Here is a 9,874-nt window from a genome sequence, read left to right as displayed (position 1 = left end):
CTCATTATCGGCATCTTTGTTCACCTCATCTTGTTGCCCTTGGGTCTCCTCACAGTCCATGAATTGTTCTCCCTCCTCGTTGACTCTGCTCAGTCTTGTTTCCAGTTCCTCCAGATCGACCTGTCCCACCAGCTCATGGTTCCTCACAACCTCCCGGAGAGAACACCACAAGGAAGATTACATATTTACATCAGATACAGAAGGACAAATGACTCAAGAGAGAAGACTTGATACAATATATCAAGTCTTCCAGAGAAGACTTGATACAGCTGTTTCTGATTGAGGGGGTATAAGGAGAGTGTAGCTAGAACACTAACCTGGTGTTTATCGCACAGGTGTGCCTCCAACTCGCTCAGCTGTGTGCAGTCGAAGTAGCACAGTCTGCATTTGTAGGGCTTGATATCGTCGTGCTTGAGCATGTGCAGTAGCAGTTTCTTGTCACTGGAACTGGTGAAGGTGCACTTGTGGCAGCGGAACACGATGCCCTCGAGATATCGCGACAGCTTCGGACGACGCACCTCTATAGGGGCCACTGGCTGCTCTGTTTAAAAAAATAAACAAACCGGGAGCAGCAGTGTAAAGTCTGGGTATGATACTGACAAGTATAAGACAGAATAAATGGTAGACAGCCACAAAAGGTGTCTAATGAGTGTCATGATGTATACAGCATGGATTTATTTGAACAATACCACAAGAACACCTACCACGATGGAGGACGATGTGGTCGATCATGCGGTTTTTGTTTTTGGTGTGGTAAAGACAGAGAGGGCAGTGTAGCTCCTTCGGAGCTTCTGTTGGGCTACTGGCATGTGCCGTCTCTATGTGCATATCCAACTTCTTCCTAATGTAAGCATTCAGAGAAAAGAATGGTATCACAAATTTGGCAATATAGCATACTGAGGCTTAAGGACCATACGTCAGGACTACCGGGCATGATGACTCCTTGCTGTCCCCAGTCCACCTGGCCTTGCTGCTATTCCAGTTTCAACTGTTCTGCCTGCGGTTATGGAACCGCCACCTGTCCCAGACCTGCTGTTTTCAACTCTTAATGATCGGCTATGAAAAGCCAACTGAAAATTATTCATGATTATTATTTGACCATGCTTGTCACTTATGAACATTTTGAACATCTTGGCATAGTTCTGTTATAATCTCCACCCTGCACAGCCAGAAGAGGACTGGCCACCCCTCATAGCCTGGTTCCTCTCTAGGTTTCTTCCTAGGTTTTGGCCTTTCTAGGGAGTTTTTCCTAGCCACCGTGCTTCTACACCTGCATTGCTTGCTGTTTGGGGTTTTAGGCTGGGTTTCTGTACAGCACTTCGAGATATTAGCTGATGTACGAAGGGCTATATAAAATAAACTTGATTTGATTTGAATAGATGGCAACAATTGAGACCAAGAAGCATTTGTACATCATTTAAAGAGTCAGTTAATGTAGCAATACTAGGTGTCACAGGTGCTTCTTGTTCAATCACTATTCTTTAGACATAGCAATAATATGTATACTAAGCAACAAATATGACACAGCAAAGGCAAGCATTGGCAATTGAGCAGATTCTTCTGAAAATAATATATTACCTGAAGCCTGTGAAAAATGAGCAGTCCTTGCACCTCACGAGCCTTTTCCCATTGTGGCGATTTATGTAGTGTCGACGCATACTCTTGATGTGTGTTGAGGTGTAGATACAAAACTCACAGACGAATAAGCCATCTTGAGTGGTCCTGGTGGTCTGTGGGCTTGGAGCGCTGCTGGAGGCCTTGGCCTGAGCCACCTGCCTGTAGTGGTTGAGCTGCCTCTGAACATCTGGGGGCTCCGAGTATACTGGTTCTGTAACGGAAAATACACTGGATATTAGTACCACATTACATTCAGACACTCAGCAGATGACTTCTCTGATTTACAGAAAGGTAGGGGAGGTGCTAATGGCAAAATACTCTTGAGGAGTATATATACACAAGACATTATGCATCTTTCAAAAATCAGGTTTTGTATAGCTATACTGATTGTCTTGTCTGTATGCTGCATAACAAATGTGCTTATTTTAGAGGAAGTATTCTAATCTAATCATGAAGTTTAATAATTCAAATCCTAAACAATGAACGTAAATGGGAGCACTTGCTTTCAGTGGGGTCTGATTCCTCAGAATCATCAGACATTTGGTTGCCTTCTTGAGGTTCTGGCAGGTTCTGGGTCTCTTCAGCAGCCCTCAGGGTGTGCTCCTTGTTCTCGCTACAGGTCACGGAGGAAGGGAGGTTCTTGGATGGGTCCTGAGCTACTCCAGCAAGACAGATTAAAAAAGCAAACAGGTTTAAGATGTTTTCCACAGCTCTTGTCATTTCGATTAACATTTCATATAGTATCAGATTCTGTAAAATTGACAGATACATTTTTTCGTAAGCCTTTGAAAAGTTGTGACAATGACAGTGTGCTGTAGCAGTAAGGTTGTCTCTGTGCTGTAGCAGTAAGGTTGTCTCTGTGCTGTAGCAGTAAGGTTGTCTCACCGCCATGTACTTTGAGCAGATGATTCTTCAAGAGGCTCAAGATGTTAGTTCTGTAACGACAGAGCCCACAGTGGAAGGGTTTGATGGTCCCGGGTCGATGTCTAATATGGCGGTCAAACCTGAAGAGACATTAGCAAACATTTCACAAGACATTAGCAAACATTTCACAAATTGATTTATCCAGATGGTTAAGCAAATCTTCATGGTTTATATACAAACAAGAAAGAATGTTGTATGGTGGTACCTAAGGTAACATTACAAGATAGAATCAATCACATACTATAAATACTCCCCTCTGAGTGGTTCAAGCTCTGAATGCTGATATATCAGACCGTATACCACGAGAATAACAAAACATATTTACTGCTCTAATTACATTGGTAACCAGTTTATAATAGCAATAAGGCACCTCAGGGGTTTGTGGTATATGGCCAATATACCACAGCTAAGGGCCGTATCCATGCACTCCGCGTTGGGTCGTGCTTAAGAACAGCCCTTAGCTGTGGTATATTGGCCATATATCAAATCAAATCACACCCCCTTGGACCTTATTGCTTAAATATACAATAGAAATCTCTTCCTCTCACATCTGCTTCTGTTGATGAGGTACATTGTCCAGCCGTTTGAGCGCTGCTGTAGCTGCATGGCTCCGCTCATGTGAGCGTAAACCTTTCAAAGACATGAAAGTTCGCCCGCAGTGGTTGCACTCCTCTCCTACTGACCCCCCCTCTGGTTTTGTTGTCGATGGGACAGGGGAAGGGGACACCAGTGGACCCATCCCTGTTGTAACAGATTCCACCTGTGTCACAATCCAATGACTGTCCGATTCCTCTGCTGTCAGAACCTCGGGCAGTTCTTGTCTTTCCTGCTGAAAGACAGAAAGAAATGATTAAGATTGAGGAGCACATAGGCTACATAAAGGGCAAAAACAGATGTATTTTTCCAATGTTGCACAGTCCTACCATCTGTCAAACAATCACAAATGCATAGGGTTGCACTTTATTGCATTATGTGCCACTTACCTTAACAGGCTTGGTCTTTGGCGGTGGGGCACTGAGGCGTTGTTTCCTCTTCTGTCCATTTGCCAGCTTCTGAAACTCCTCAGTATGATGGTCGAGATGGGAGCAGAGGTCCGCACTGCCCTGGATTTGGAGGTTACAGTATCCACATCTGTAGAATTCTGTGCCATCCTCTGAAGTCTTTGAAAGTATAGTGAAGTCTTGTGTGAAATCTTCGTTGTGGAAATTGGTGTAGTGGATACTTAGCAGCAGATTTGAGTTGAAAGATAACTTCACGCATTTCTTGCATTTAACTGGACGCAATGTTTTGCCTTTCTCACATTGTGGATCAAATAATTTGCATACAGGTTTCTGTTGCTGGGGATGATTTCTAGGCTTGGGGGGAGAGTGCAGTGTGTTATTCGGGCTAAGTTTGCTAGATTTGTGCTTGCTGGGAGAGACTCCTGGGTGGCAAATCGCATAATGGGAGACCAGGCCCTTTTCACTAAGACATTGGAAAAAACAGCGAGAACAGCTTATCTTCTCACCAGGTGATTTGGTTTCCGGACTTAAAGAAGCCTTATGGTCCGGTGAGTTTGGAAGAATGCGGTGAGGTCTGAATGCTGGAACAAAGTGGTTGGTGAAAGCAGCATTGCCATGTTGCCTCCTATAGTGGGCTGCAAGGTATTTACAAATCGAAGTTGTATACGAGCACAGTGCACACTTGTAGGAAAACTCTTTGTCCTCAATTGGAGCCACTGTACTGTGGTTAATGCGAAGATGACAGGCAAGGCCCTTTTTAGTGGTGCAAAGGTACTTGCAAAGGTGGCACTTGACTATGATGGATTTTCCATTTTTTAAAATGGCAGCCTGGGCAATTGAGGTCTGGGAGCCTCTGTATTTGGAGAGCAATTGTTTTTTAATGGCAGCGGATTGTTTCAAAGCCGGTTTGAATATATTTGCGGCAGATCGTTTGTGATCCATCTCATAGTGAGCCTTCAACTTCTTGAATTTTGCATGGATGACTGGACACATATTGCACCTGAAGCCTGCCAATCCCATCCGCTTACCTGATCGGACTTTCAGGCATTCATTTGGGTCAGTGAAGTGTACAATTTCTTGTTCAAGTCTCTCAGTTCTGGCTTTGACGGCTGGATGCCTCATCTGGCAGTGAGTTAGAACACCATGAGCGTGAGAGTTCACATACGGACAGATTGAACACTTGAATACCAGAGTCCCCTCACTTGTACTAGGTTCCGCTTCAGGTTCCCTTTCATAAGTTGATGTATCATATTCCGGATGTTTCTTACCACAATGAGTTAACATACCATGGAGGTTGTTGAACTCTCCGGAACAGACAGGGCACCTATATCGCTGGTTTGGCTTTGAAGTTTCATGAACATCAAGCTGTTCATGGACTTTCATATCATATTCAGGATGTTTCTTTCCACAATGAGTAGACATACCATGGAGGGTGTTGAACTCTCCGGAACAGACAGGGCACCGATATGTCTCGCTTGAACTCAAGGTTTCATGAACATCAAGCTGTTCATGGACCTCCGGTTCATGGACCTGCCTACTACTAATGACATCTAACACAGACCCATCTTCCTTGACAGACCATGGATGAACTGCACGGTAGTGGCTGCTTATACCCCCCATGGAAGTAGCCTTAAAGGGGCACGCTCGGCATGGATAGACTTTTGTGTCACCTCCTCCGGTCTGAAAAGATGGAGTGGTCTTTGGAACATCCCCAAACCTGAGGATAATCGGATCATGTTTTTCATTGTGTTCTGGGTTAGGCTTCGTTTTTTTAGATCGAGAGGTCTTAGGGCCGGCATGTAACCTCAGGATGATGGATTCAAGTCCAGTTTTTTTATCTGGATGACGTTGCCGGTAGTGCCGGAGGAGTCCCTTCGCTTCAGTATGTGAACAAGCACACCACTCACAGTGATAACCTTCCTGTAAATGGCCATCTTGGTAAGCCCAATGTATAATCGTAGTGATCGGGGCTTTCTCTTGGTGGTTATTCCTCAGATGTCTTTTCAAAAGATATATATGGGGAGTTGTATAAGAGCATTTGCGGCACTTCAAGGACCTGAGCAGTGCAGCTTTCTGCTTGCAAGATTGTGAGACTTTCATGGAGGACATGTTAGGCTGTTGCATTGTTGATTTTTTATTTGGGCCGGGAACAATTGCAGTATACCTGACAACCTGATCCGCAGTTGCCTTCAGATCACTATGTCTTAATTTCTGATGATTCAAAACCCCCCTAACTGTCGGACTGTCATAGTCACAATGCTGGCAGTAAAACAACTTTCTCTCTTCTTCTTGGGATGAGTTAAGCGAGTTTCTTCGTACTGGGTGGGATTTGCTCATTTGGCCCAAAACAGTAGCAGTATATTCAAGGATTTGCTTAGCAGTTGGCTTCATATCAAGGTGTCTTTTCCTTTTATGATTCAAAACCCCTATCACCGTTGGATTGCTATAGTTGCAAAGCTGACAGAAAAACATGTGTTCAACCTCGTCCTTCAAAAGAGGATGAGACAAGAGGTGAGGAGAGTTAGGTGAGTTCACTGCTTTTGGCTGAGATTTTTCGGTTTGCTCTCGGACGACAACAGTATGCCTTAAGATCTGCGCAGCGTTTGTTTCAAGATCACAATGCATTTTACTTTGATGATTAAAAATCCCCCTCACTGTGGGATTGTTATAGTCACAATATTGGCAGAAGAACTTATCTAACACTTCTTGGACAACATCAGATGTTAAGAAAGATGAGTTAGGCGATTTGCTAGTTTGGGACAAAATCATAGCAGTATATTCAAGGATTTGTTTAGCAGTTGCTTTAAGATCTGGGTGTCTTTTCCTTTGATGTTCCACAACCACCCTCATGGTTCGATTGCTATAGTTGCAAAGCTGACAGAATAACACAGCCTCTTCTGTCACAAGAGGAAGAGGTAAGATGTGAGAAGACTTTGTCAAGTTGACTCTCTTAGACTTTTTGGATTTTTCGGTTTGCCCTCCAACCTCAGCAGTATGCCTGAAGATGTCGCCAGGTGTTGTTTGGAGTTCACTGTGTCTTCTCTTTTGATGATTTAAAATTCCTCTCATTGAGGGATGCCCATAGTTGCAAAACTGGCAGAAAAACAAGTTGCCTGCCTCATTTCCAATATCAGATGTGAGGAGAGAGGAGTCAAATCCAGCAGACTGAGATGTATCTTTCTGACTACGAAGCTCAGATGTATATTGAAGGATCTGACTAGTTGATGTCTGAAGACAACGATGTCTTAATTTCTGATGATTCAAAACCCCTATAACTCTGGGGTTGCCATAGTTGCAGTATTGGCAAAAAAACAAGTCAGCTATCTCGTTCTCAACAGTGGATTTGAGAGAGGAGTTTGATGAGTCAAATCCAGTAGACTGAAGCTTTTCACTTTGACCATGAGCCTCAGCAGTGTGCTTGATGACCTTATCGGCAGTCACCTTGAGATGACTGTGTCTTAACTTCTGATGATTCAAACCCCCTCTCAATTTGGGGTTGCTACGAATCACAGCAGTATGTTTCATGATCCGTTTAGCAGTTGACTTACGAGTACTGTGTCTTAACGTCTGATGATTCAAACCCCCTCTCAATTTGGGGTTGCTACGAATCACAGCAGTATGTTTCATGATCCGTTCAGCAGTTGACTTACGAGTACTGTGTCTCAACTTCTGATGATTCATAACGCCTCTCACTGTGGAGTTGCAATAGCCACAAAACTGGCAGAAATACAAACTCTCATCTGCCTGCGAAGCATTGGATATGGGAGGGGATGTGTTAGACTTAACTTCTGGGAGTTTGAATGGCTTTAAAACATGTTCCTGTGCTAGATCTTTTTGGAGGGGAGTGCTATGTGAGACTATTCCTATGCCCTGTGACACTTTGCTTTGACTATGAACCTCCGCAGTATGGAAATGGATCTGTTCAACAGTAGCATTGAGATCACTGTGTCTTGACCTTTGGTGATTCAACACCCCCCTCACTGTGAGGTTGCCATAGTTGCAATGCTGGCAGAAAAACATGTTCTCTACATCGTCCTGTGCAACATCGGGTTTAAAGAGGGACATGTTGGGGGACTTTACTTCTGGGAGTTTTAATGGTTCCAAAACCATATTTTGAGGAAACGCCTGTGTTTCGTCCTTAGCTTCCCTGGAAGTGGCAAGAGATTCTTGTTTTATGTCATCAATTGTCAATCCTGACTTCGGATGGCTTTTTTGGTAGTGGACAAGCACAACAACCACTGACTTATTGCTGAAGGCACAATGTTTGCAGTGGTACAGTTCCTCATCCACTCCCATGGAAGCAGAACATTCTTTTGGGGGTGTAGAGTTGATATTAACAGTTTCTTTACATGGGGTCAGAGACCTCTCAGGAGAGACAACCTCTGCATTCTTTAGGCTGGAGGTTTGCCCTAAATGTGATTTAGAGGGTTCGTCTTTAGAAGGCTTGGCAGTAAAACTGCAGTACATTAAAGGACTGCTCATTTTCAGTTTTGGATGTTTGTTTTTGTAATGGGGTTTCAAGTATTTGCCATTAGAAATGGTGAATGGGCAGGCAAAGCACTTGTACACCAAATCAAGCTGATCTGATCGCATCATGAACACATCTGGTGCTTCTGGGTGATGATCCCTATAGTGCTTCTTGAGGTCATCAGGGGTGGCAAACTCAACAGGACACTCCAAGCAACGGAAGGTGGCAGTCCAATCATCTGGATTAATGATGTACTGAAAGTCATTCCTGATGTAAGGGTGCATTCTCTGGTAATGGGTGCTCACACTGCGAGATGACTTGTGACTGTAGTCACAATGTTTGCAACGATAAAGTATTTTTTGTTTGTCCCTGCTTTCTCTATTTTCCAATTGATCATGCTCATCTTTTTCAGTTCCTGAGGCATCTAGTTCAGTTCTCCAGGCATCCCCCTCTTCATCCTCGCTAACCTCAAAGGTGAAAGCAGTGCCCCCTGACAGCTTGCTTTGGATGACTGTACTTTCAGGGCTTGTTTTGATCTTTTTCTTAGCAGGACTCAAAGCGGTGTCATCATGCATCCTCTTCTTGGTGGCATTAGCCAATGGCTCTGTTAGTGACATTTCATTATACGTTTCAGGTTTGGGATCCCGCTGTTCTGTCGCTGTTCCGTCCAGCAGACTTAGCCCCATGCTGTAAAAAAGGTAACTGTGCTCACTTCGCTGGTGAGTGTGAAGATCTTCTAGCCAAGTTGCAGAAAAGTTGCAGAGTGAGCAGCAGTGAGAGCCCTTCTGTTCACTTTCTGTATGAGATCTCTCTTCAGTTACTTTAGAGACACCTTTACCACCGTCTTGGTCATAGCTAAGGAAAGGCGCATGTGACATGAGGGTCACATCATGCGCACGTGATGGCCTTGAGAGGTTGGGCAACTTCAGTTGTGAGGAATTTAAAGATGACCCATGCGCAATTTTGAATTTGGAAATATTTTCTGAGGATCCCACTTGAGTTTGCAGGTTCTCCAACAATAGACTAGAGCTAGGAATGTTTATGGTTTTTGAGGTAGACTTGGATATCGGGAAATTCAATCTCCCCACTTCCCCTTGTTTGCGTTGGAGTCTTGACACATTGTGTTGGTTCTTCTTCCCTGGCAGTGGCACTTTGGCATTAAGCAGCTTGCCCCTTAAATACCGTTTCTGTGTTTTCAGGGTCCTGTTTACCGAAACCTTGTGATTTGTTCTTTCATGTTTGATAAGAACAGACCAACTGGAAGATGTAAACATACAATGCCGGCAAGAGAAACTCTCCTCTGAATTGTTGTAGAGAGTGCTACTGTGAGGTTGTGTGGAACTCTCTGAGGGATTAGAACCCCCATAAATTTGTGAAGGATCCACATCAACGCCATGCACCTTCTTCATGTGTTCAAGGAGGAAATATTTTGACTTGAAAAGGAGGACACAATGGTTACACTGGAATGACTGACTTGGAGACATGGATTGTTGAGAGGCTGGTTGACCGTGGGTCATTTGATCAGACTTGTCGAGGCGCCCGGAATCTGTGGGTGTATAAAAGAGCTTAATCTATACAACTGCAGAATAATATGTGTATCAGATATGAATTATTACATGTGCTATGTATCTAACTATTATCAGACCAACCAAGCACCTAAAAAGGCAGGTGATAGAGTTCACCATTCTCCAGTTAACAACTTGTATTATGGGGTAGGCTGTTGGCAGAATTATTTTATCGAGTATACAAGTCAAAAATTAGAAGAACAACAAGTCATACCTTCCTCCATCTCCCCTGGCTCTGCGAGTTTCTTGATCCCAGAACTTTACTGACAAATGGGAGAGAAACATACGGGGGAGCATAA

This window comes from Salvelinus alpinus, chromosome 5, assembly GCF_045679555.1.
Source record: "Salvelinus alpinus chromosome 5, SLU_Salpinus.1, whole genome shotgun sequence".
Classification (NCBI taxonomy): domain Eukaryota; kingdom Metazoa; phylum Chordata; class Actinopteri; order Salmoniformes; family Salmonidae; genus Salvelinus; species Salvelinus alpinus.
This window is presented reverse-complemented; position numbering follows the sequence as displayed.